Below are 23583 nucleotides of genomic sequence, written 5' to 3'. Positions count from 1 at the left end.
CTGACCAGGCAGAAGTCACTGCTGACCACAGGGGGTTCATATGGGGGGGGTGGGCTCTTCTGAGGACACACCTTCTCCGAATGAGGAGGGAATGGTCGATGAGAATTTGTCTTTTCAAACTGAAAAAGGTATACAAGCAACCTGCGCAGAATCCAAAAGGGAAGAAGGAAATCAAATGAAATACTTCCTACCCCACTCCAGAGGCAACCACTTGTAAAATAGTCCCTTAAACTGGACATATACGAATGTGTTTCCTTTTATTTTATGTATGTGGGACCGTACTATTCTGCAGCCTGGACTCCCAAACTCTGCCTTCTTCATCTCAGTGTGTCTTAGACACCTTTCTAAAGCAGTATGTGTAGACCTACCTTGCTTTTTATGCCCGGTTGAGGGAATTTGGAATCTCTTCTACCTTCATATGGAATCCACATGCATATTCCATTCTCCGAAAGGAAATTGATGATCCGCTATTGAGGGAAAAAGCATGGAATTGCAGTAACTTTGCACTCTATCACCTCTCCTGTTTTGATAACCATTTTGATGATTTTTTTCCTCCCCATCATGCATCTGAATGTCTATATCACATAAATCTTCTCTTAATCTGCAACAAAGAGTAATTACCATGCTCCAAATGCTTCCAAGAATCAGAAGCATGATCTGTATAATGTCCAGTCATGGTCAAGAAACCAATTTGATAGACGATATCTAGGTCTTTCTTGACCTGTTGCTTAGTAATTAGTCCTCCGTCTACTTTGAGCGACGTCGTACAAAATATGACATGTTACATAAAACTTATTGTATCTGTATAGGAATGCCATTGGGATAATTTTTTTTAGAAGGATCCCCAGAATGATTTTCTTTCAGGTCTCAGCAACAAAAAAACTTAGATTTGGTAGCAAAGGACTATTCTATTTAATCTGTACATTGTACACCCTATTCTTAAGAGCTGCCTGGTACTATGGTGTGTAGAGTACAAATGTACCTAACCCAGGTCTTTTCATGATGGACATCTTGATTGCCAGTAGTTCGGTTTTTACAAAAAGTTGCGATTAGGGGCACCTGGGTGGCTCAGTCTCTTAAGCACCTGACTTTGGCTGAGGTCATGATCTCACAGCTTGTGAGTTTGAGCCCCGCATTGGGCTCTGTGCTGACAACTCAGAGCCTGGAGCCTGATTCCGGTTCTGTGTCTCCCTCCCTCTCTGCCCTTCCCCCGCTCACACTCTGTCTCTGTCTGTCTCTCTCTCTCTCTCTCTCTCTCTCCCAAAAATAAACGTTAAAAAAAAAGGTTGCAATTAATGTTAGCTAATATGCTATTAATATCTGTAACTAATATGTACTAATGTGTGAGCAGATCTATAGGACAAATTTCTCGAAATGGTATGCTGGGCTCGAAATGGTATACATTAACGAATATTTAGGAAGTGCCTACTTTATGCCAGGCCCCATGCTAGAGCGCTAACAGCCTAATGGTCAAAAGTTATGTGCAGTTTTGGAGGGCCTGGCTGGCTCAGTCTGTAGAGTATGTAACTCTTGATCTAGGGGTTGTGAGTTCAAGCCCCATGTTGGGTGTAGGGATTACTTTAAAAAATAAAATCTAAGAAAAAAAACGTGCGTTTTTATCCATTCTTTCAAGAAATACTTGCTGAATATCTACTATATACCAGCTACTCCTCCAGGTACTAGAGATACATCAATGAGTGAAAAAGACAAAATTACTATCCTCATGGAACTCTATATCCTAGAGACAAAAGACCAATAATAAACCAGAAACATAACATAGCATGAACATATAGAAGGTAATAAGTGACCTGGGCCTGGGTTGAGCAGGCAAGGAAGATCACAGTGGGGAGAGTCAGGAAAGTGAAAGGGGTATGCCTGAAGATCTTCAATCAAAATGAAAAACGAATGGGGTGCCTGGGTGGCTCAGTCGGGTGAGCGTCTGACTCTTGGTTTTGGCTCAGGTCATGATCTCACAGTTTGTGGGTTCAAACATCGAGCTCTGCAGCTGGCAGCGTGGAGCCTGCTTGGGATTCTCTTTCTCTCTATCCTTCTCTCTCTCTATCCTTCCCCTGCTCAAGCTGTCTCTGTCTCTTTCGAAATAAACATTAAGAAAAAAAAAAAAAAGAAAGGCCGAGGGGGCACCAGGATGGCTCAGTTGGTTAAGCATCTGGCTTCAGCTCAGGTCATGAACTCACGTCTCCTGGGTTCACGCTCCGCACTAGGCTCTGGGTTCAAGGCCTGCATGGGGGCTCTGCTGAAAGTAATGAGCCTGCTTGGGATTTTCTCTCTCCCTCTGCCCTCCACCCCCCACTCTCTCCTCTCAAAATAAAGAAATAAACTTAAAATACAGCATGTACTCTACCTAAAATACAGCATGTTTACTCTGCAACCTCTAAAACTATGGGGTCCTTGGTGGAAAAAAGCTAAAGACAGCACTGTTCGAGACCCTTTGTCTGCGGGAGGCTCAGGGAGACAAAAGCCAGGACAGGCAGCCCTCCAGGCTAGCTGGCATGGGTGTGGGGGGGTGAGGTGTGTCGGGGGGGGGGGGGGGGGAGCTCCCCAGAGGGACAGGGCGGAAGTCTTTATCACTGCAGCGCCCTGAGAAGCTGCAAAGTGAACAGAGCAAGGGCCAGCTTCCTGAGTTACACAAGACGTTACCTGGAGCTTCTGTGAGCTGGGACACTTGCTTTCTCTGGGTTCCTTGGTGCTGCTACCTGGAGGAAAACATCCTAGCTGAAACCAAGGCACCCCGCTGAGGGGTTTCTCACCCTTCCTAAGCCTACCTCCCCAGAATAACCCTAAAAATCCCGTCCCACCTCTCCTCTCCCCATCTTCTCTCCAAGCCCTGCTTTGTCTATATCCTCCTCCCCAGCGTTTACAGGAGTCTACAAGAGACAAAGCCCTGGGGCAGGGAGTTTTACTTTCTGAGATCTGTTTTAGGAAAGCAATCAGAGTGGTTTTCTTGCCCCATCTGCCCTACCATTTTCTAGATATGTAAGTGTAATACTGAATGTGCTCTCTCAGGCCACACGGAAGCCCCAGATCTGATGATGAGCCCCCACCCCCCCCACACACACACACCCGCAAAGGGTTGCACAGCCCTGGCTGGCCCTCAGTGTAATTTAGACACGAGGAATCCGGCCTTCCTTGGGCCCCTAAAAGGGAGAGACTGATGGCCCCGGCCGCCAGATGTGGGACTGCAAGCAAACGTGGGATGCGGACGTGCCTGAAGGGGAAGCAGAAAGCCCCTGGCAGAGTCTGAGCAGTGCTTGCGGCAGAGTCAAGCTGACCCGGGTAACCCAAGACGATGCACCTGATATGACTATCCCTCCCCATCAGACAATGTCTCCCAGTTCCCAGGGCGCTAATGCATTTGATCCCTATTACAATCCTGTGAGCTATGCGAGGCAGAGGGTATTACTGGCTTTAGCTCAGAAAAGTAGGCACTGAGGTTCCCAGAGATCATGTGACTTGTCCGAGGCCACAGAGCTAGAGGCTTAAGGCAGGAAACCACCTATCCAGATCCCCAGTCCCACGCTCTCTCTTCCGTGTATTCTAACTTAGCCCAGGGTTTCTCCAGCCCTGGCTGCAATTCCAGTCACCAGAGGCATTTTACGAACAATACCAACGCCCAGGTCCCATCTGTAAAGATTGTGATTTGGTTGCTCTGGGGTGAGGACCCAGGCCTCCCGGCAAGTGTTAAAATATGAATTTGGTGATTCCAAGCGGCAGGCAAAGTGGAGACTCCCATTCAAGCTGTGCCTAGGGTCAACACCATGGCCTTCCCTCCTGACGCAGGTCGCGGATGTGTGTGTTTTACACTGCACACTCCTGGAAAAGCCCAAGGCCCCTGGGGCAATCCTCCTCATCTCCCACTGGGGAAGATGACCTCTTGAGGGGCAGCCCACTTTGTGGCCAAAAGGGGAATATTAGCAATTCCAAGGTTATATTATGCAGCCGTCTGTTTTCATTTCATCCTTCCTCTGTCTATGCATAATCCAGCCTGGATACTAAATTAATAAATGGTACTGGAAGGTGAAGAACTACGTGGATCACATATCCACTTTGTGGGGTTTTTCAAAGACAAAAACAACTATAGATAGATAAAATGTATATGTACTCATCGGTGTCTATCCTTGTATATGCAAAGATCTCTGGAAGGATACACAAGAAACTTAAATTAATGATTGCCTCTGAGGAGAGAAATTGAAATAGGAAGAAACAAGGGTGCCTGGGTGGCTCAGGTTGAGCGTCCGACTTCAGCTCAGGTCATGATCTCGCAGTTTGTGGGTTCAAGCCCACCTCAGACTCTGTGCTGTCGGTCGGAGCCTGGAGCCTGCTTCAGATTCTGTGTCTCCCTCTCTCTCTGCTCTTCCCCCGCTCATGCTCTGTCTCTCTCTCTCTCCTCCAGAAATAAATGAAAACATTAAAAAAAAAATTTTTTTTTAAGAAATAGGAAGAAACAAAGGTGGGAGGGAGGTTTACTTTCCATCGTGTACCTTTGTACCTTTTGAATCGTATATTACTAATACACACACCAAAAAACTTTTCTTTGTGATCTTTTATAATGATACAGGAACCCACAGCTTTCCGGGGAAGAAAACTGTACGCCCATTTTTGTTGTTTCTGACCCACCCCATCGATTCAATCAGTCATTCCACAAACATTGACTGAGCCCCTGGGGTGTGCCAAGAACTATTCTAGGAGCTGAGGGTTGAGTGTGAAGATACAGACTAATAATCCTTATTCTTGTGGAGCTTACATTTTATTTCATTACATTTTTATAGTTTATTTATTTACTTTGAGAGAGGAAGAGTACCAGTGGGGGAGGGGAGCAGAGAGAGAGAGAGAGAGAGAGAGAATCCCAAGCAGGCTCTGCACTGTCAGCCCAACTCGGGGGCCCAAACTCACAAACCGTGAGATCATGACCTGAGCTGATGTCAGACACTCAACCAACTGAGCCACCCAGGCGCCCCTGGAGCTTATATTTTAGCAAATGGAGACAGACAACAAAAGATAAATGTAATAAGTAAATTATATTGCATATTAGAAGAGGTAAACATTATGGGAAAAAAGTAGAGCATCAGGGAATCAGGAGTTAGAAGGTGTATTTGTTTCCTGTTATTGCTGTAACAAATAATCATAAACTTAGTAGCTTAACACACATTTGTTATCTTGCAGTTTGTCACCAAGAATGACAGTTTGCGAGGTCAGAATATTTACCTCTTCTAATATACAATATAATTTACTTATTACATTTATCCTTCGTTGTCCGTCTCCATTTGCTAAAATGTAAGCTCCAGGGGGCACCCGGGTGGCTCAGTTGGTTGAGCGTCTGACTTCAGCTCAGGTCATGATCTCGCAGTTTGTGAGTTTGAGCCCCGAGTCCTAAAACCAAGGTGTCAGCAGGGCTGTGTGCCTTCCAGAAGCTCTAGGGGAAATTGATTTCCTTGTCTTTTCCACCTTCTAGAGGCCACCTGCACTCCTTGGCTTGTAGCCCCTTCTGCTATCTTCAAAGTCAGCTGTGTATCTTCTTCTCTTTCTTTCTCTGACTTCAACCACAAGCCCGATCTCTTTTTCAATGAGCGTGGCTTTGGTTTTCAGTTTATAAATGGATCACAAAGTATTTGTCTCTCTCCATCTGACTTATTTCAATTAGCACAATGCCTTCAAGTTCCCTCCACGTGGTCGCACATGGTAGGATTTCCTCGATTTTTATGGCTGGGTTATATTCCACCGCATACGTGTGCCACAACTTCTTTAACTCTCCATCCACCGATGGACACAGGTTATTTCCACATCTTGGCTATTGGAAAGAATGCTGCTATGAACGTGGGGTTGCAGGTAGGTCTTTGAGTTAGTGTTTTCATTTCCTTTGGCTGTATTCCCAAAAGCAGAATTGCCAGGTCATACGGTGGTTTTATTTTTAATTTCTTGAGGCTCCTCCATACCGTTTTCCATAGTGGCTGTATTTGACTGGGTTTGAAGGCAGTGAGGTCTCAGTAACCACACGTCATGGAAAAACCGTACCTTACCACTTGGGGCTACCTGGAATGCCTTGGCCTTTTGGAGGTAGTGAGTCTTTGGCAGACTACACAGCTGTTAAGATAGACGAGGATGGTGGGAAAAGAGAAATCAAGGGCTCTCTGGGGTGGTCTGGCTGCTTTGGCCACACTGCTGGGATCAGAGAATGGAAATTGGAAGCGCCAAGTTTTACATTCTTGGCTCAAGAGGACCAGGCTGCTTCTAAGACTTCCTACACGAATCTTTCAACTCCTGCAGCCACAGGCCTGATGCGGCTGAAGCCTGACACTGCATCAGCGGTTGAAATCATAGGATGCCTGGATGGCTCAGTCAGTTGAGCGTCCAACTCTTGATTTCAGCTCAGGTCATGATCCCAGGGTCGTGGGGGTAGAGCCGTGCACTGAGTGTGGAGCCTGCTTAAGATTCTTTCTCTCCCTCTGTCTCTCGCCCCTGCTTGGGCTCTCTCTTTTACTAAAATAAAACAAAAATAAGAATAATTTTTAAAAAAAGAAGTTGAAATCACAGCCAGGTGTTCTATGAAAGCCAAGACATTGAGGAGGAATCCTAAGAATGGGAAAAGGAGCTTTGGGACATATTTGAAGATGCTGCATGCCCAGACCATGCTAAATCTCCCTGACTGGCAGAGATAGCCCCTCCTTCTTTGTCTAATGAGGCTGGCCCTGTCTTGCTTGGACATTCTGTAAGGGCTTCACCTGAGATAGTTAACGTATAAGAAATGACTCAGACACAAAACCAGGGGGAAAGAGTACAAAATCTGACCCTAGGGAAGACTCACAAGACAAAAGAATTGCAACGATTTTGCCAGTTTATATAGACACAAACTGGGGGCATTTGTATGTAGTTGGATTCTAAGGATGCTTAACCAGAAAGGAAGACACAATTTTAGACTGGGCTGAATTTATTTATGTGGGTTTATTTATATGGACTCAGGGAATCCAAACTCAGTGTGCTGGCTCCAGCACCCAGGAATGATTTTATTGCTTTCCTTAGTTGTTTGGCTAAAACCTATCTCAGAAGTAGCATATAATAAGTGAAGCTGAGCTATAAGAAATCCTATTGCATAATTCAGAGGAAGGAATCTAAAGATTTACTGCGAAAGGAATGTCGGAATGATTTATCGTGGACAATCTACACACTCAACAGCTGACCACCAGAAGGGAAGCAAAGTGGGTTTGGTTACCTTAAAAGGCCACAGGGTCAAAGCAATAATCAGAATGGTCTGACGCACAGGATTGTTTGGCAGTAATTACCTGATCATGGGGTTCTAGTTTTAAATTGAGTGGGCAGTCTGGTAAAGTCATCTCTTATTGTTTTATTATACACGGGACTACTGGTGGCTGGCTTAGTCGGTACAGGGTGCAACTCTTGATGTCAGGGTCATAAGTTCCAGACCCACATGGGGAGTACAGCTTACTAAATAAATAAATGTGACTACCAGAAAAACTTTTAACCATTTACAAATCTATACAAAAAGATACACTCAAAAAACACCATCACTAATCAAAATGGAATTCGAAAACGGTTTGAGCAATCCACAGGAAAGCAGGAAAAAAATGAAAAAGAGAGCAAATAGAGAAAAAAAATAAAACAGTAGACCTCAGTCCTAATATAACAATAATTACATGAACTGGTATAAATACCACACACAATGGAGTATTACTCGGCAATCAAAAAGAATGAAATCTTGCCATTTGCAACAACGTGCATAGAACTAGAGGGTATTATGCTAAGCAATATTAGTCAGAGAAAGACAAATATCATATGACTTCACTCATATAAGGAATTTAAGATACAAAACAGATGAACATAAGGGAAGGGAAGCATAAATAATATAAAAACAAGGAGGGGGACAGAGAACAAACTGAGGGTTCTGGAGGGGTTTGTGGGTGGGGGGATGGGCTAAATGGGCAAGGGGCATTAAGGAATCTACTCCTGAATTCATTGTTGCTCTGTATGCTAACTTGGATGCAAATTTAAATAAATAAGTAAATAAATAAATAGGAAAAAAGCAAATCAGCAAAGATATAGAGGAAGTCAAAAACACCATCAATCAGTAGGATCTGATTGACATTTATAAAACATTCCACCAGCAGAGCAGAATACACATTTGTTTTCAAGTGCCCACTGAGCTTACACCAAGATCGACCATATCCTGAAGCACAAAAGCAATTCAATGGAGAAAACAGCCTTTTCTGACACAAGAGTGGTGTCAGAACAACTGGACATCCCGAGACAAAAATAAATAAACAAACAAACAAACAAACAAATACCACAGCAACGATCTTGACCCAAGTCTCACACCTTATATAAAAATTAACTCAATGCTGATGACAAACTTAAGAGTAAACCATAAGACTCTAAAACTTTAAGAGAAAACACTTAAGAAAAAACAAAGAATAAAAACAGAGAAATCTGGAATCTAGGGCTAGGCAGAGTTCTTAGACTTGGGGACATCAACCACAAATCCATAAAGACGGAAAAGCTGTACTTAATCAAAATTAAAAATATTTGTTCTGTGAAAGAAGGTGTTCATAGGATGAAAAGGTAAGCAACAGACTAGGAGAAAATATTTGAATACCACACATCTATGATGACTAATATCTAGAACATATAAAGGATTCTCAAAGCTCAATGGTAAAAAAAAAAAAAAAGAAAGAAAATGGGCAAAAGATATGAGAAGACTTTTCCTGAAGAGGATACACAGGTGGAAAATAAGCTCATGAAAAAATCCTCCACATCATTAGCTGTGAGGGAAATGCAAATTGGAATCACAGTCAGATATCACTATACACCTATCAAAATGACCAAAGTAAACAATAGACAACACCAAATGTTGGAGCGGACCTGGAAAAACTGGATCACTCATACATCGTTGATGGGAATGCAAAATGGCCCAGTCACTCTGAAAACAGTTTAGCTGTTTCTTAAAAATCGAAACATATAACCCAGCAATTGCACTCTGGGGCATTTGTCCTAGAGAAATAAAAACTTATGCTCACACAAGAACCTGTGCAGGAAAAGCAACTCTATTCTTAATAGCTAAAAACTAGAAACAATCCAGATGTCCTTCAACAAGCAAATGAATGGTTAAACAGGGGGCACATCCATGCGGTAGAATACTTCTCAACAATAAAAAGGAATGAACTCTTGATACAGGCCATAGCCAGGATGACTCTCCAGGGAATTATGCTAATTGAGAAAAGCCAGTCCCAAAAGATTGCATACTGTGTGATTCCATGTATAGAACATTCTTGGAATGACAATATTCTAGAAATGGAGAACAGCTTAGTGGTTGGGGTGGGGGGTGCTGATTAAGGAGGAGATGGGGCCATAGGGAAGTGAGTGTGGCCATACAAGGAAAACACCAGGGATCCTGTGGTGATGGACCTGTTTTGTATCTTTCTTCTTATCAATGTCATTATCTTGTCTGTGATGTAATACTGTAGTTTTGCAAGATGATATAAATGGGGAAAACTGGGCAAAGGGTATATGGGATCTCTCTGGAGTATTTCTTACAACTCCATGTGCATCTACAATTATCTCAAAAGTCTTAATTTTTTAAAACCTGGCACATAAAATGTTACGCATTTATTTTCTCAAAAAATAAAAAAAGTTAATGTGCAATTCTTAACCCTAAACATGTGCGCGCGTGTGCACGCCCACACCGAGATTTTTCCTTCTGAAGGTTATGATAGGAAAGAGCTCCCTCTTATTTTAGGAGAATGGAGAGAGGTCTCAGGTGCCCCGGGACTCGCCCGGGGTTTTACCAGGAGTCTCAGGACAAACGGAAACCAGGAGACCCCTCCAGCTAGAGGCGGTGGGAGGCACGGCAGCCCTGCCCTGGGTACCAGACCCAGCCCGAGCGGGGGCCACGCGAAGCGCGGCCAGAGCTGCCCCCTCGCAGCTGGGGACACCCAGGTGCCACCCGCCGGCACCCTGGGGGCGCGCGGAGGGCGGGGGACAGGGGACGGGGTCCGCAGCGCCCTCCTGGGTCCACCGTCGGCCGCTTCCCGAGGGTGTGGGGACGCAGCGAAAAGCAACAAGAGCGCGGGCAGGATCGCGGCTTCCCCACGCCGCTTGCTGGGAAATGAGGCGAGACGGCTGGCGGCTCAGAGCCCGGGACAACACCCCCCAGCTCCAGAGCCAGTTCTAAAGCAGAATTTTTGAGATCCAGGGTTCTGCTTTCCGCCTGTCCCGGCTCTAGCGGAGCCCACCTCGCCGCGCGCTCCCCACTGTCCCGGGCTCTGGCGCCTTCCCTCGGTTCCTCTCCGCACCCCACCCTTCCAACCTTGGCTGTGGCTTTAAGGGGAATCCCACCCCAACACAAAGCCTCTTCGTGTTCTTCCAGTTCGTTTCCGCCCCTCGGACCTGCCCACCGAGGAATGCGGCCGTGGAGGAGGCCTCGGAAATGGCCAGAGGAGAAGGGCGCGGCAGGTGCCAAGAGCGAGGGGGTGACCAGAAGCCCGCTGTGGGAATGGGAAGGAAAATAGGCTCCCCATCTGAGAGTGGCCGAGGCCTGAGCTCGTGAGAGGCAGACCTTGGGCTAGACTGCCTGGGTTCAAATCTCTGGTGAACCACTCACTAGCCGAGTGACTGTGGGCAGGTTCCTTACCTGTCCAGGCTTAGTTTCCTTTGTCCTAAAATAAGGCTAAAATAGTGCAATGCTCCTTGGAGTTGCTGAGAGGATTAAATGAATGAAAATATACAAGGTTTTAGGGCCCTGTCAAACCCACAACAAGTGCTATATGAGGCTTGATGTTATTATAAGTAGTTGAGCACCAGAATTCAGGGGTCCTCTTCCCAGGTTCCATAACTGCCGTTGCCCCTTTCCTCTCTGGAAGGCCTGCCACATAACCTCTGGAGGGTACTATGCATTGGTCACCAAGAATGGTAAGGGTGCTGGGCAGCCCCAGCCACCCACCCAGCCAGTCCCCTCACCCTGGCCCAGGTGCCTTTCCCCTCTCCCAACCCTGGGGAAAGCCTCAGCTCTCCTTGATGAAGGGAAGTAGGGAGAGGGATGTTCTGACCTCACCTGGTCTGGATCACCCATCTGAGTGAGGAAAGCTGGGAAGGTCTAAAATCTGAATCCAGTCCCAGGCCTGTCACTACTTCTGTGACCTCAAGTCAGCCACTCTCTGGGCCTCAGTTTCTTCACGAGTGAAATAAAGACATTCGTGTGTGTGTGTGTGTGTGTGTGTGTGTGTGAGTTCTCTGCCCAATGTGGGGCTTGAACTCGCCACCCTGAGATCAAGAGTCGTATGCTCTACCGACTGAGGCAGCCAGGCACCCCAAGACATGCCTTTCTCGAGCCCACATTTATTAGATGTGAGACACTGGCCTGGCCTGCCCTATCTGAAGAATGGCTATGAAGATCACCCGGAATAATGCAGGTAGAGGTGAGTCATAAAGTTCTATACAGTTCCATACATACTACAATCCTCACATTATAATAGGCCTTCCAGGTCACCCTCTGCTTGTCTTCCCACTCCCCCCACCTTCCACCCATAATTCCCTCCAGGAGATTAGGGATTTCTGTCTGCTTCATCTTCAGTTGTAACCCCAGCACCTAGCACCATGCACATAATAGGTGGTCAATAAATATGTGCTGAATAAATCAATGAATGGTTCAAATTTGGCCTCTCCAAGTAGAAATCCTCTTTCTGGCCTTCCCAAATTTTTCTGTACAGAGATTTTAAACCAGCACAGCCCCCTTGGGTACTCTAGTTGTTAGAACATTATCACTCCTTCTACTAGGCTGAAATCTGCCCCCTAACCTTCCAGACTCAGCCTTGCCGGCTAGAGCTACCCAGAGCTCCCTCTTCCATAAGGGTTCATGTGTGAGTGATTACTATTATCCTAACCTGGGTAGGGGGAGTCCAGAGCACTGTGTAAGGATGAGCCCCGCTGCTGGCCTCGGCCCCACCTGCCCCAGGCATGAGCTGAGGAAGCAATCCTCGGCTTAGGAACATCTCCAGGAGGTTTTTCAGCGATCCTTGGGTCTTGGGAGTCTGTCGCTACCAAAGGCCCTGATCAGAACACGATGAAGTGTCTGGTGCTGCAGCAAGAGGGATTTAGGGTAAACTGGGGATTCGAAGGCATTATCCTGCCCTGGGCCCAAAGCCCACAGAGTTGTCCCCCACCCCTTCCTCAGGCAGCAGGGTTGAGCGGGCCTCTGCCACATTGGCTGAACTTTCTCCATCACGCACCCACTCAGGAGATCTGAAGCCATGCATTTACGCTACTGAGCTTCCCCCCAGGCCCTTCCCACACACGCCTGTGTTTGAGTCCTGCTTTGTGTCCACTGCTAGAGCTGATGATTTACACTCAAGGCCCGATGAAAAGGCTGGGGAGCCAAGGCCAAAAGGGGACAGGAAGGCAGAAGCTTTGAAGCCACCCAAGTTTGAGGAGTGCATTCTAGCCCCTTGGGGCTCATGGCCCCCCACCCAAGGTAGTCACCTTTGCCAGACATACGCTGTCCCTTTCCCTCTACTTCCCTACACCGCAGGGGCCTCTTCCAGGATGCCTTCTCCACCTGCATCAACTCTGCACTGCTCTGCCCCCATCACCCTGCCCCACCCCCACTGACATCAAAGCAGTGTTTTTCAAACTGCAGGGTCTGAGCACAAGAGTTGACTAAGCAGCACAAATTTTTTTTTAATTTTTTAATGTTTGTTTATTTTTGAGAGAGAGAGGCAGAGCACGACCAGGGGAGGGGCAGAGAGAGAGGGAGACACAGAATCTGAAGCAGGCTCCGGGGTCTGAGCTGTCAGCATAGAGCCGGACGTGGGGCTTGAACTTACGGACAGTGAGATCACGACCTGAGCCAAAGTTGGACACTTAACTGACTGAGCCACCCAGGTACCCCGCATAAATGTAGTTTTAATAAAATGAACAGAATAAACTAGATCAGAGCATACTGTGTGGTAAGGTAAGAATGAATACTGTTATACTGTTTCTTGAAACATGTCACACACACACACACACACACACACACACACACACACACACTCCATCTAGAGGACTTAGTTCTGTCATTTTGAAGGTCTAGCCTGGGTCTGGGTATATGACCCATTGACCTCACCCATTCCTCTTCCTCCTTCTGCTTCTAGACAACATCCAATAGAACTTTCTGCAGTAATGGAAATATCTGTGTTGTCTAACATGGTAGCCACTAAGTACATTTGGCTATTGAGCCCCTGAAATATGGCCAGTGTGACCAAAGAAATGATTTTTTTATTATATTCAATTTCAATTAATTTCAATTTAACTCACCACAGTAGAGTCTAGTGGCTAATGGCTGCCATATTGCACCAGTGCCATTCTAGACTGTAAGCTCCCCATGGGCAAAGACAAGGCTGTTTTGTTCACTGTTATACTCCTAGGACTTAGCATGGTTCTAACATAGGCTAAGTCACCAATAAATGGGGGGGGGGGGGGGGAGGAAGAGGAGACACCAAAGAAAAATGTAGCCCAGCCCAGACCTATAGAATTTTCCAATCTCCATAGTGTAAATACTCCGGTGGTGGTCAATTTCATGCTACTAGGAGATTCATTCTGGCAAGCAAAATTTCTGAACTTAGTGATCAGCTCTCGTTAGCCTTGGAATGAATGAACAACAGCAACAACAACAACAACAACAACAACAAAAATGAACAAACAAGCTACCAGGATGGAACTCTGCAAGCAGGACACCCCAGGGAAGGAGACATCAGGAGAGTGTACGGAAGGGATATTTTAAGTGGTCAATAATCATCTTTCTCCCTTTGTGGTTCCTCTCTGTACCAAGAGATAGAACGTGGTGGGGGGATGGCTGACCTTCCTTATTCTGTGGCCCCACTCCACAAACCCCACAACTTTAAGAAACCCCAAGGACTCTCCAGCAGGCCTGTCATTGTCACCAGAGGAAAATCCTATATGCCACAAAAGCTATTGAATGGATATCAAAGCACGTGGAATGAACCCTACGCTTAGTGTGAGGTAGTCGCTACCATTTTTTTAAACATGCCCCAGGTCCAGAAGTTACACAGTCTCCCTTGGTCACTTGGACAGCCTCTGTAATGGGGGGGGGGGGGTGCTAAAACTATAAATCTTGCTGTCATTTAGGAATGCTTAGTGCAAATGTTTATGGGCCCAAGTCACCTTTTTCCACCTCTCTTTTGAAGGGCGTTACAGTCCCCCCCTGGGGTCACGCCTGCATTCCACACATGTTTAAGGAAGGAGGGGCAGGTTGCCTACTTTGGGGATAGCCAGGACCCAGGTGGAGACCCTTGGTCTTAGCGCTAAATGATTCAGAACACAGAGCGTTCAAATAAAAATTCAAGTAACCAAACCAAAGACGAGGATGCAGGAAAGCTCGGGAGATGAATTCAGAGCAAAGGAACGGTGGGGCAGTAAACGCTACAGGCGTTCAGAGGAAGGATGGTGATCATGAGTCACGGCGGAGGCGGAATTCGAGGGAGGCTAGGGTTTGTGCAGTGGGAGAGGTGTGCATTCCAGATGAGAGAATGAGAACATAGCCCCCGAGGCCCAACTATCAGCCTCGCACATAATAGCGACTCCATAAACACGTGTTCATAGGGTCCCAGAAAATCTGAGTCTGCTCTTGGCCGTAGCCGTAGCAAGGGAGCACAGGTGGGCAAGTGCCAGGCCTCAGGCACTACATTACCAGGGAGATAACCTTGAGATGGCAGGAGCAGCAGAGGCACACAGGGAACGGAGCTGAGCCAAAAGCTCGGAACAAAAGGGTCTTGTCCCTGCAGCCACTCTCCAGGATTGCAACCCTCCGGCTGCCCCAAGGCTCCAGGCCTGAATAAGGAAGTAACACCCTGCCTGCAGAACGTTGCTCTGCCCAGCTGGGGTCTCAAAGGCCTGCTGCCCATCTTGGCACTGCCTTGAGCCCTGACTGGCACCAGGCCCAGCCACACTTCGCTCCTCAAAGCTATCAGATTCCTCTGTTGGCAGGGCTGAGGCGGGCTGGACGGTCGCAGCCCCGGTCTAATCAGAGCCTTCCCAGGGTTCCCTGGAGCTCTCTCATGTGCCACCACTTCCAGGCCTCGGTCACCCCACCCAGCCCTTCTCAGCAAGGTCTCTGGCTTATCCAAGCTCCCACCATATAACACAATCATCCTTAAAAGACAGAATCTGGCTATTCAACTCCTATCCCAACAATTCCAAATTCTAGAAGATCTGAAGACCAAAAGTTCTCTGTAATTCACTTACATGTTAAACCTGACATGGAGCTATTTAGTTTAGTTTTTTTTTTTTTTTTTTAATGCTTATTTATTTTTTGAGAAAGAGAGAGACAGAGCATGAGCAGGGGAGGGGCAGAAAGAGAGGGAAACACAGAATCCGACGCAGGCTCCAGGCTCAGAGCCATCAGCACAGAGCCTGATGTGGGGCTCAAACCCACAAACCATAGATCATGACCTGAGCCAAAGCCAGATACTTAACCGTCTGAGCCACCCAGGCACCCCGAGTTTTTATATATCCAATTTAGTGTGACTATTCCTGGATTTCACTGCAGAAATAAATGTTCAGTGTCTGATTCCATAATTCCAGGGGCCACCTCAAAGCCCACTGTGGTTTTCGTTATACATTATACATTTCATTATACATTATACGCACTACATTTCCTTTCTAAACTCTGAAAGTCAGAAAAAGAGTCATCTGGACCCAGGGCTTAGGTTAAGGGATTGTGTACTTGCAGCCTAAGCCCAGGCTTAAGCTCCTACTGAAACGATTTTGAGCCTGGGTGCCTGCTCCTTAGAGCTGATGGTGGGGAGGAATCCCAGGAAGACAAGCCAGGGCAGGGGGCACTTCAACAGCTCAGGCAGTGACAATTTACCAGCAGGGACACCAGTGCAGTGTTTTGATGCTTTAACAACACGCAGCAGCCCAGAGGCGTACTGGGAGCCATGAGACCCGGAGCCATGGCTTCCCCCTTCCGGCCACCAGAGTTTGAGACAAACTCCTATCCTCACCTGGGTTTCTTCCTCATTTGAATGAACCCACCTCGGTGCCCTGGGTGGGGGTGAAAGGAACAGAAGCATGCAGCACACTTAAGGAACTCAGTGGGTATCAGCTACTTTGATTGTTCTTTCATCCAGTATTTCTTGACCTGCTAGGCCCCTCTGGGCAAGACAATGTGTAATTTACAGGGTGAACTCAAGGAGAGAAAGAATGTGCACGTACAAGTAAAAGCAAGATTGGACTGAGCAGATTAAAATCGGATTTCGGACGAGAGTAGAGTCCGAAAAGGAAGTGGGAAAGGTAAGAAACATGTCCTGGGCAGTGGCAGGAGACCCGATCAGGTCAGGCTGATACACTGGACAACTTTCCCATAGTTCTTTCCTTCCTGGGCCCAGTTTCCCCCTACATTTAGCCTTCTATCTCCTCTGAGTTCCTTTTCACTTTCTGTGATGCCAAATACCTGAAGTAAAATTGGACCAAGTCTTTACAACCCCCAGGGGTACAACCAGACCCAAATGTGGAAGCCACGGGAGGCCAATTTCCACTCAAATGAGGTACTTTCCCCAGGCTGTCTCCTGCAGAAAGGAGGTCTGGAAGGCTGGTCACCTCATCCTCATCCCAGCCAGAGGGCCTGGGTTTGGGCCTTGGGCAGAGTCAGAGCAGATGGCCATGCCCACCCAGAGGGGCTGGGGTGCTGTAAGCTGAACCTCAAAAGAGGCCCCATGTTGGGGCCCCTGGGTGGCTCAGTCGGTTAAACGTCCGACTTCAGCTCAGGTCATCAGTTCATAGTTCGTGAGTTCAAGCTCCGTGTCGTGCTCTGTGCTGACAGCTCAGAGCCCGGAGCCTTCTTTGGATTCTGTGTCTCCCTCTCTCTCTCTCTGCCCCTCTTCTGCTCCTGCTCTATCTCTCAAAAAAAAAAAAATAAATAAATGTTAAATTTTTTTTTTTTTTTTTAAAGAGGCCCCATGTTGGCAGAGCCTTGGCCAGCTTACCAAACAGGTCCGTCTAATTCCATGGCTGCGGCAGGTCTGAAGATAGTGGGGGAGGAACTCAAGTCCCAGTCCTTGTGACTGGGGGTCTAGGACCCTGGGTGGAGAGAAGCAACATCCCCTGGGGTGCCCGGATATGATGCACATTGCACTTTAAGGGAGGGGAATCTATCTATGCACATAATATACAAAATGTAAATTATACATCAAAGAGCAGAATATAACTGGTAGGGGCTTAGCTGTGGCAAGGGCTGGCAAGGGTTCAGGGGACAGTCTGTGTCCTCACAGCCTCTCCATTTGGGCATTCCTGCCCCTGCTCTCTTTGTCTTTCTCTGCCTCTCTGTCTCTGTCTCTGTCTCTCTCTCTCTGTCACACACACACACACACACACACACACACACACACACCATACTTCTTTCCTCCCTCTGACCCCTCACCCCATCCTCTCTCCTACCCCATCCCCACCCACCCACCCAGGAGGGGATGAAGCCATTGCTCTTGATGAATGTAAAGTGTGGCCAGACAAAGCAGACAAAGCCATGCTCAGGAAACCACAGGGGACCAAGGTCCAGCAGAGTCTGCCCTGCTTCGTTACTGGAGAGTAGAGGCACACCCAGGACTACAGAAAAGGAGGCAGCCAGGGGGAGGAACTGGGGGAGAGGGGTTTCCTGGAGGTGGTGGGCATCTTGCTGATAGCTAAGGATGAGTGCAATGTAGGTGGAAAGAGGAAGGGGGGCAGGGAGTGGTGATGGGAACACCATAAGTCAGGGCTTGGAGAGTCATTTGCCTTGATCCATGGAAAACTCCCCTTCCGGAAGTAAAGGGGCCATTTTTGGAGAGGACCTAGGGATTGTGGAAGGGGGGACATTGACCTAATAATATGAAAATACCTCTTCCTCCTTGACATTAGGAAGCATGCAAGAGAGAGAGAGAGAGAGAGCTGGAGGCATCTCTGGTTCCAGAGCCATCCCGGGGCCAAATTACACCCCCACCCCAAGACTGAAGCACCTGCAGACAACACCCCGGCACCGAGCTCAGAGCTGAGCTGGTATCCCCCACCCTTCCAGCCCTGACCTGAAGGAGAAACAGATGGGTGGGGGAACCAGGACATGAAGAAAGGCAAGTGGCCTACGTTGGGACAAAGAGAGCCCTTCCTGTGAAAGCAGCCCCAAACAGCACGGTCCCAGATTCCCAGACAGGGAAGCCCAGGCTTCCCAGGCTATTAGCCCAGCCAATGCCCCTACAAGAACAATCCTAGGGAGGTCACTGCCCCCCTCCCCCTGTCTCTGGGACATTCTCCCAGACCCAAGGCTCAGAGTGGCTCTCCATTCCAGTGGATTCTTCCCTAGACCTGACCCCTGAGAGAGGAGGGAAAGCAGTGGGGGGGAGCAAAACTTGGGTCTGGGGATCACAAGGAGAGAGAGGGGACACTCTGGCCCACCTCTGTAGGGGTCCCCAGAGACCCAGCAAGCTTGTTCCAAACCATCCCCCTTTGCTCTTGAGGCCTCGGTGAGAGAGCCCAGTGGCACACGGTCAACTGAACCCTTCCCTGGACAATGCCACGCCCTCAGGCCCAGAACAGTTCATCCTGTCCCATGCTACCCAAGACGCAGGGAAGGCTTTGAGGCCCCGGCTTTATTGTGGACAGAACCCCTGGCCAAGTGTGGACCCCATGTCCGAGAGTCCCCAGACTGAGGCTTCTTCAGTTCCACTGATTCTAGATCTTCGCTCCAGGGAATTCTGGGCTGGCTGAGACAAGGGTCCCAGCTGAGGGGAAGAAGTGGGGGAGATAAGAAAGCATGGGGCCCTTGCCTCTCTTCCCTGAACAACAGTTTGAACTTTGTTTCCAGAATTATCTTTAAATCTGCATCTGTCCCCCTATCACCAATCCCTCCCCCAATAGTAAACACCTTTAATGGCCTCCCATTGTTGAAGGTCTAAAATCCAGTCTCCTTAAGCCTGCATTCCCTCTCTCCCACCACCGCCTCACTCCTTAACTCTTTCTCCAAGCTCCTCCTTCTCTAAACCATCCCCTCCACCTGAGCTGATCCCAAACAATGTCTCCTACGCTGCCTGCTGCCTCCGGCCCAAGCCTTGTCTCCTACATCCCAAGCTTCCCTCCAGGAGGCAAACCACACCTCGTCCCTGAGGCCTTCCTTGTAACTATGGCACCGACTGGCTGCTGAGGCTCTCCTCCTCCTTAGCACCACCTGCCGAGATCATTCTTCCGGTACTTGGGGTGCCTGGCCCCATACGTGGGCTGGCATTGGTTATTTGCATGGACATTGTATCGGTCCAGTGACAGCACCTGCTCCACCATCCCGGAAGAGACAGGGCAGAGAAGCCCACAGCAGGGGTCAAAACCCCACAGCACGAACCCAAGAGATATCCACATACTGATTAAAATCAGAGGGCTCCCAGGGCATCTGGGTGGCTCAGCTGATTGAGCATCTGACTTCGGCTCAGGTCATGATCTCGCCGTTCATGAGGCCGAGCCCCACACGGGGCTCGCTGCTGCCAGCACGGAGCCTGCTTCGGATCCTCTGTCCCCCTCTCTCTGCCCCTCCCATCCCCTCTCTCTCTCAAAAATAAATAAACATTAAAAAAAAAAAATCAGAGGTCTCCCTCCAGTTTCAGAAGGCAGAACCCGGCCTGAGACTGCTAAGCCATTGGGGTTACAAAAAGACCCAAATATGGAGACCAAGCCTAAGGTAGGGGGCATGGAAAGCACTTGGGAGGTAGACTCCTTACCCCCAAGGAAGAAAATGAACAGCAGGAACTAGAGGGGGCAGAAACTAGCTCTTGGGAAAGAATGTTCTTGGGAAAGAACTAGCTCTTGGGAAAGAAGCTAAAAGAAAGAAAATGGAAGCTTTCCAGAGAGGAGGGGGGCCTGGTCTTATCTGATGTTTACATTCCAGAGGGCCCCTGTTGCTTTTCCTCATGTTAATTAGAAAATACCTGAGGATCCATGTGTGCTGGGAGACAGGAATTCAGGCCCCTCCCCTGACCCCCACCCCATCCTGCTCCCCTCACCTCTCACCTCCCAGCTTGCTGTGTGGATGGACTGATGGGGGGGGGGGGCCTTCTCCACTTCTGTTTCTTCTTCTACATTGGGCAGATCCTCTAAGCTAGATTCCTTGGGTCAATTAATGTGAGAGAGTCTGGGAACCATCAGGGCTCCGCTCCTGCAGGGGAAAAAAATTAGAAATAGCTGCTGAAATAGCCAGTTCTCTCAGTCAGCCTACCGTGACCCCCAGCACCCTTACCCACCATCAGGATGTCCCGGGGGGCTGACACTTCATCCATTCATCCATCCAACTGTTCATTCAAGATCACATATAAGGGCCTGCTATATATGTGTCAGATGCTGTGCTTGGGTACAGACACTTCTGTGGGAATCTCTGTGCTCAATAATATATGATAAAAGCTATAATCCAGGGGCGTCTGGGTGGCTTAGTGGGTTAAGCACCCAAATCTTGATTTCGGTTCAGGTCATGACCCCAGGGTTGTGAGATCAAGCCCCCACATCCAGCTCTGCACAGAGCTTAATATTCTCTCTCTCTCTCTCTCTCTCTCTCTCTGTCCCTCTCCCCTGCTCCTGCTCTCTGTCTCTCTCTCTCTCTTAAAGAAAAAAAGCTAGGGGCGCCTGGGTGGCTCAGTCGGTTAAGCGTCCGACTTCGGCTCAGGTCACGATCTCGCAGTCTGTGAGTTCGAGCCCCGCGTCGGGCTCTGGGCTGATGGCTCGGAGCCTGGAGCCTGCTTCTGATTCTGTGTCTCCCTCTCTCTCTGCCAGCCCTCCCCCATTCATGCTTTAAAAAAATTTAAAAAAAAAGAAAAAAAGAAAAAAAGCTATACTCCAGCTATAAACATGCTGTGCAGGGTTGGAGACAAAGTTGTCTGGTAGGACTAGAGAAAGGTCCCAGAAGCAGTGACATCTAAGCTGGTTCTTGAAGGAACATACAAGGTGAGCCTGTGGTAAGGCAGGGAAGGCATCACAGGCAGAGGGAACAGCATGAGCAAAGTCTGGATCCCATCCTCCCTCTCTCCCCCTGACTCGCACCCCTCGGCTGACCTTCTCTCTGCTACATCAGCTTTCTCTCTCACTCTGCTAGATCCTTCCCGTTAACATTCGAACATGTTCTAGTGTTGCCCACTTTAAAACAGGCTCCCCAGATCGCCTTCCCCTGCAGCTCCTCCCCTGGCTCTCCATTCCTCTCTATAGGCTCTCCTCCTCCTCCCCCTCCTTCTCTCCTCAGGCCACACCAGGCTGGCCTGGGCTCCACTGCCCCACGGAAGCACTAGGCAAGGTTCCCAGAGACTCCACATTGTTAAAATCAGTGGACATTTGACATTCCCTATGTTCCTTGACCACTGAGCTCTCAGCAGCTGAATGCTCCTTACTCTTTTTTTTTTTTAAGTTTCTTTATTTTGGGAGAGAGAGAGAGAGAGAGAGAGAGAGAGAGAGGGCTGGGGAGGGGCAGAGAGAGGAGAGAGAATCCCAAGCAGGCCCTGCACTGTCGGCGCAGAACCCGACGCAGGGCTGGAACTCACAAACCATGAGGTCATAACCTGAACCGAAGTCGGACGCTTAAATGACTGAGCCCCCTAGGCGCCCCTACCTCCTTCTTGAAACACTCTCCTTCCCTCCTCTCCTTGACACCTCACTTCAGGCTTTCCTCCGGGTGTAGCTCCTCAGTCGCTGTCTCCGGTGCACCCTCCTTTATCTGATCCATCAATATTAACATTCCCCAGGGCTGGGCCCTGAACGCTCTTCAACTACTACCATGCACTGTCTCTTTGAGTAATCCCATCCATTCCCAGGGCTTCAATAGCACCTTCTGTATGGCAAAGGCTTCCACATTTAGGTGTCCAACCCAGATCTTTCTTCTCAGCTCCTAAACAGCCTACGGAGCTTTTTACCTGCTGCCCGCTTTGGGATGTATCTTTTTTGGCATCTCGGATTTAAACCTGTTCAAAATAGGGGTACCTGGGTGGCTCAATCAGTTCAAGCATCCCACTTTCACTCAGGTCATGATCTCATGGTTCATGAGTTCGAGCCCCGCATCCGGCTCTGTGCTGACAGCGCGAAGCCTGCTTGGGATTCCCTGTCCCTCTCTTTCTGCCCCTCCCCCACTCGGGCTCTCTTGCTCTCTCTCTCTCTCTCTTTCTCAAAGATACATAAACATTTTTGGGCGCCTGGGTGGCTCAGTCGGTTAAGCGGCCGACTTCGGCTCAGGTCATGATCTTATGGTCAGTGAGTTCGAGCCCCGCGTCAGGCTCTGTGCTGACCGCTCAGAGCCTGGAGCCTGTTTCAGATTCTGTGTCTCCCTCTCTCTGACCCTCCCCCGTTCATACTCTGTCTCTCTCTGTCTCAAAAAAATAAATAAATAAATAAATAAATAAATAAATAAATAAATAAATAGTTTAAAAAAAGACAAATAAACATTTTTTAAAAAGATTAAACTGTTCAAAACAGAAAACAAACTTTTGACCTTAGCCCCCCACCAACTCCTTAATCATTGCTCATCTTAGTAAATGACACACCATCTATCTGCTTGCTCATGTCAGAAACCAGGGACTCATATTTGACCCCTTGTTCTCTCTTACCCCACCCCTTCTGCATCTAAGGAATTACTAGGTCTACTTCCAAAATATAGCCAAACCTATCCTCCTCCCCTCGTCTACATGCCGTGCACAGGCTGTGGTCATCCCTCCTCTGTACTCTTAACCCCTCCCCAGCAGAAAGTCCTTCTCTTGGCCACCTTAGCCTTTCTCCACACACCATCCAATGAGGGCTTCTTTAAAAATCAATCTCATCAGTCCGTCACCTACTTAGAATCCTTCCGTGGTCTCGCAAAATGTCCAGGGGCGCCTGGGTGGCGCAGTCGGTTAAGCGTCCGACTTCAGCCAGGTCACGATCTCACGGTCCGTGAGTTCGAGCCCCGCGTCAGGCTCTGGGCTGATGGCTCGGAGCCTGGAGCCTGTTTCCGATTCTGTGTCTCCCTCTCTCTCTGTCCCTCCCCCGTTCATGCTCTGTCTCTCTCTGTCCCACAAATAAATAAAAAAACGTTGAAAAAAAAAAAAATTAAAAAAAAAAAAAAAATGTCCAAACTGCACAGTCAGTCCCCCGACTCTCTCCAGACCTATCTTTGTCAGTCTTCTCCTTGTTGACCAGCCTTCGGCCACACTAGGCTTCACTTGGTTCTTCTAACCAGTCCCATCTCTCCAGCGCAAGGACGTGGAAGCATGGTCCTCTCTGCCAGTCACACATGACGTGTCTACTCCATCCACATACATGGCCCTTTATGTAGCTCCCTCCCACCTCATTCTCACGGGTCTTTCCCTTACCTTCCCAGGATCTGGTTAACTGCTCTGATGTCCAGAAGGTGCTCAGTGAATATGGGAAAGGAAGGGAGGACACAGGGAGGGAAGGAAAAAAGCCTGGTAGGAGGGTGAGGCTCAGAGCAAGGAGGTGTTGGATGAGAGCCGGGGAGGGCTAAGGGAGGAACTTGGAGAGGCGCCCTGAGCTGATCCTTGGAGCGTTTGGTTCCAAGGTCCGTGCCTGTTTGAGTGATTCTGT

The 23583-nt window shown here is 48.4% G+C and overlaps 1 long non-coding RNA gene across 1 annotated transcript; it reads right to left on the bottom strand.

Moving 5' to 3' along the window:
• On the bottom strand, positions 1 to 23583 carry LOC109249181 (uncharacterized). The gene is made up of 5 exons (XR_002072470.2): positions 23352 to 23583; positions 20037 to 20188; positions 2659 to 2714; positions 369 to 467; positions 1 to 141 (listed from the first exon to the last, which is right to left on the bottom strand). It is a non-coding gene; the product is annotated as an uncharacterized LOC109249181 (long non-coding RNA).

The sequence above is a fragment of the Panthera pardus genome, unplaced genomic scaffold (assembly GCF_024362965.1).
Source record: "Panthera pardus isolate Hobbes unplaced genomic scaffold, ASM2436296v1 HiC_scaffold_6, whole genome shotgun sequence".
NCBI lineage: Eukaryota > Metazoa > Chordata > Mammalia > Carnivora > Felidae > Panthera > Panthera pardus.
This window is presented reverse-complemented; position numbering and strand designations above follow the sequence as displayed.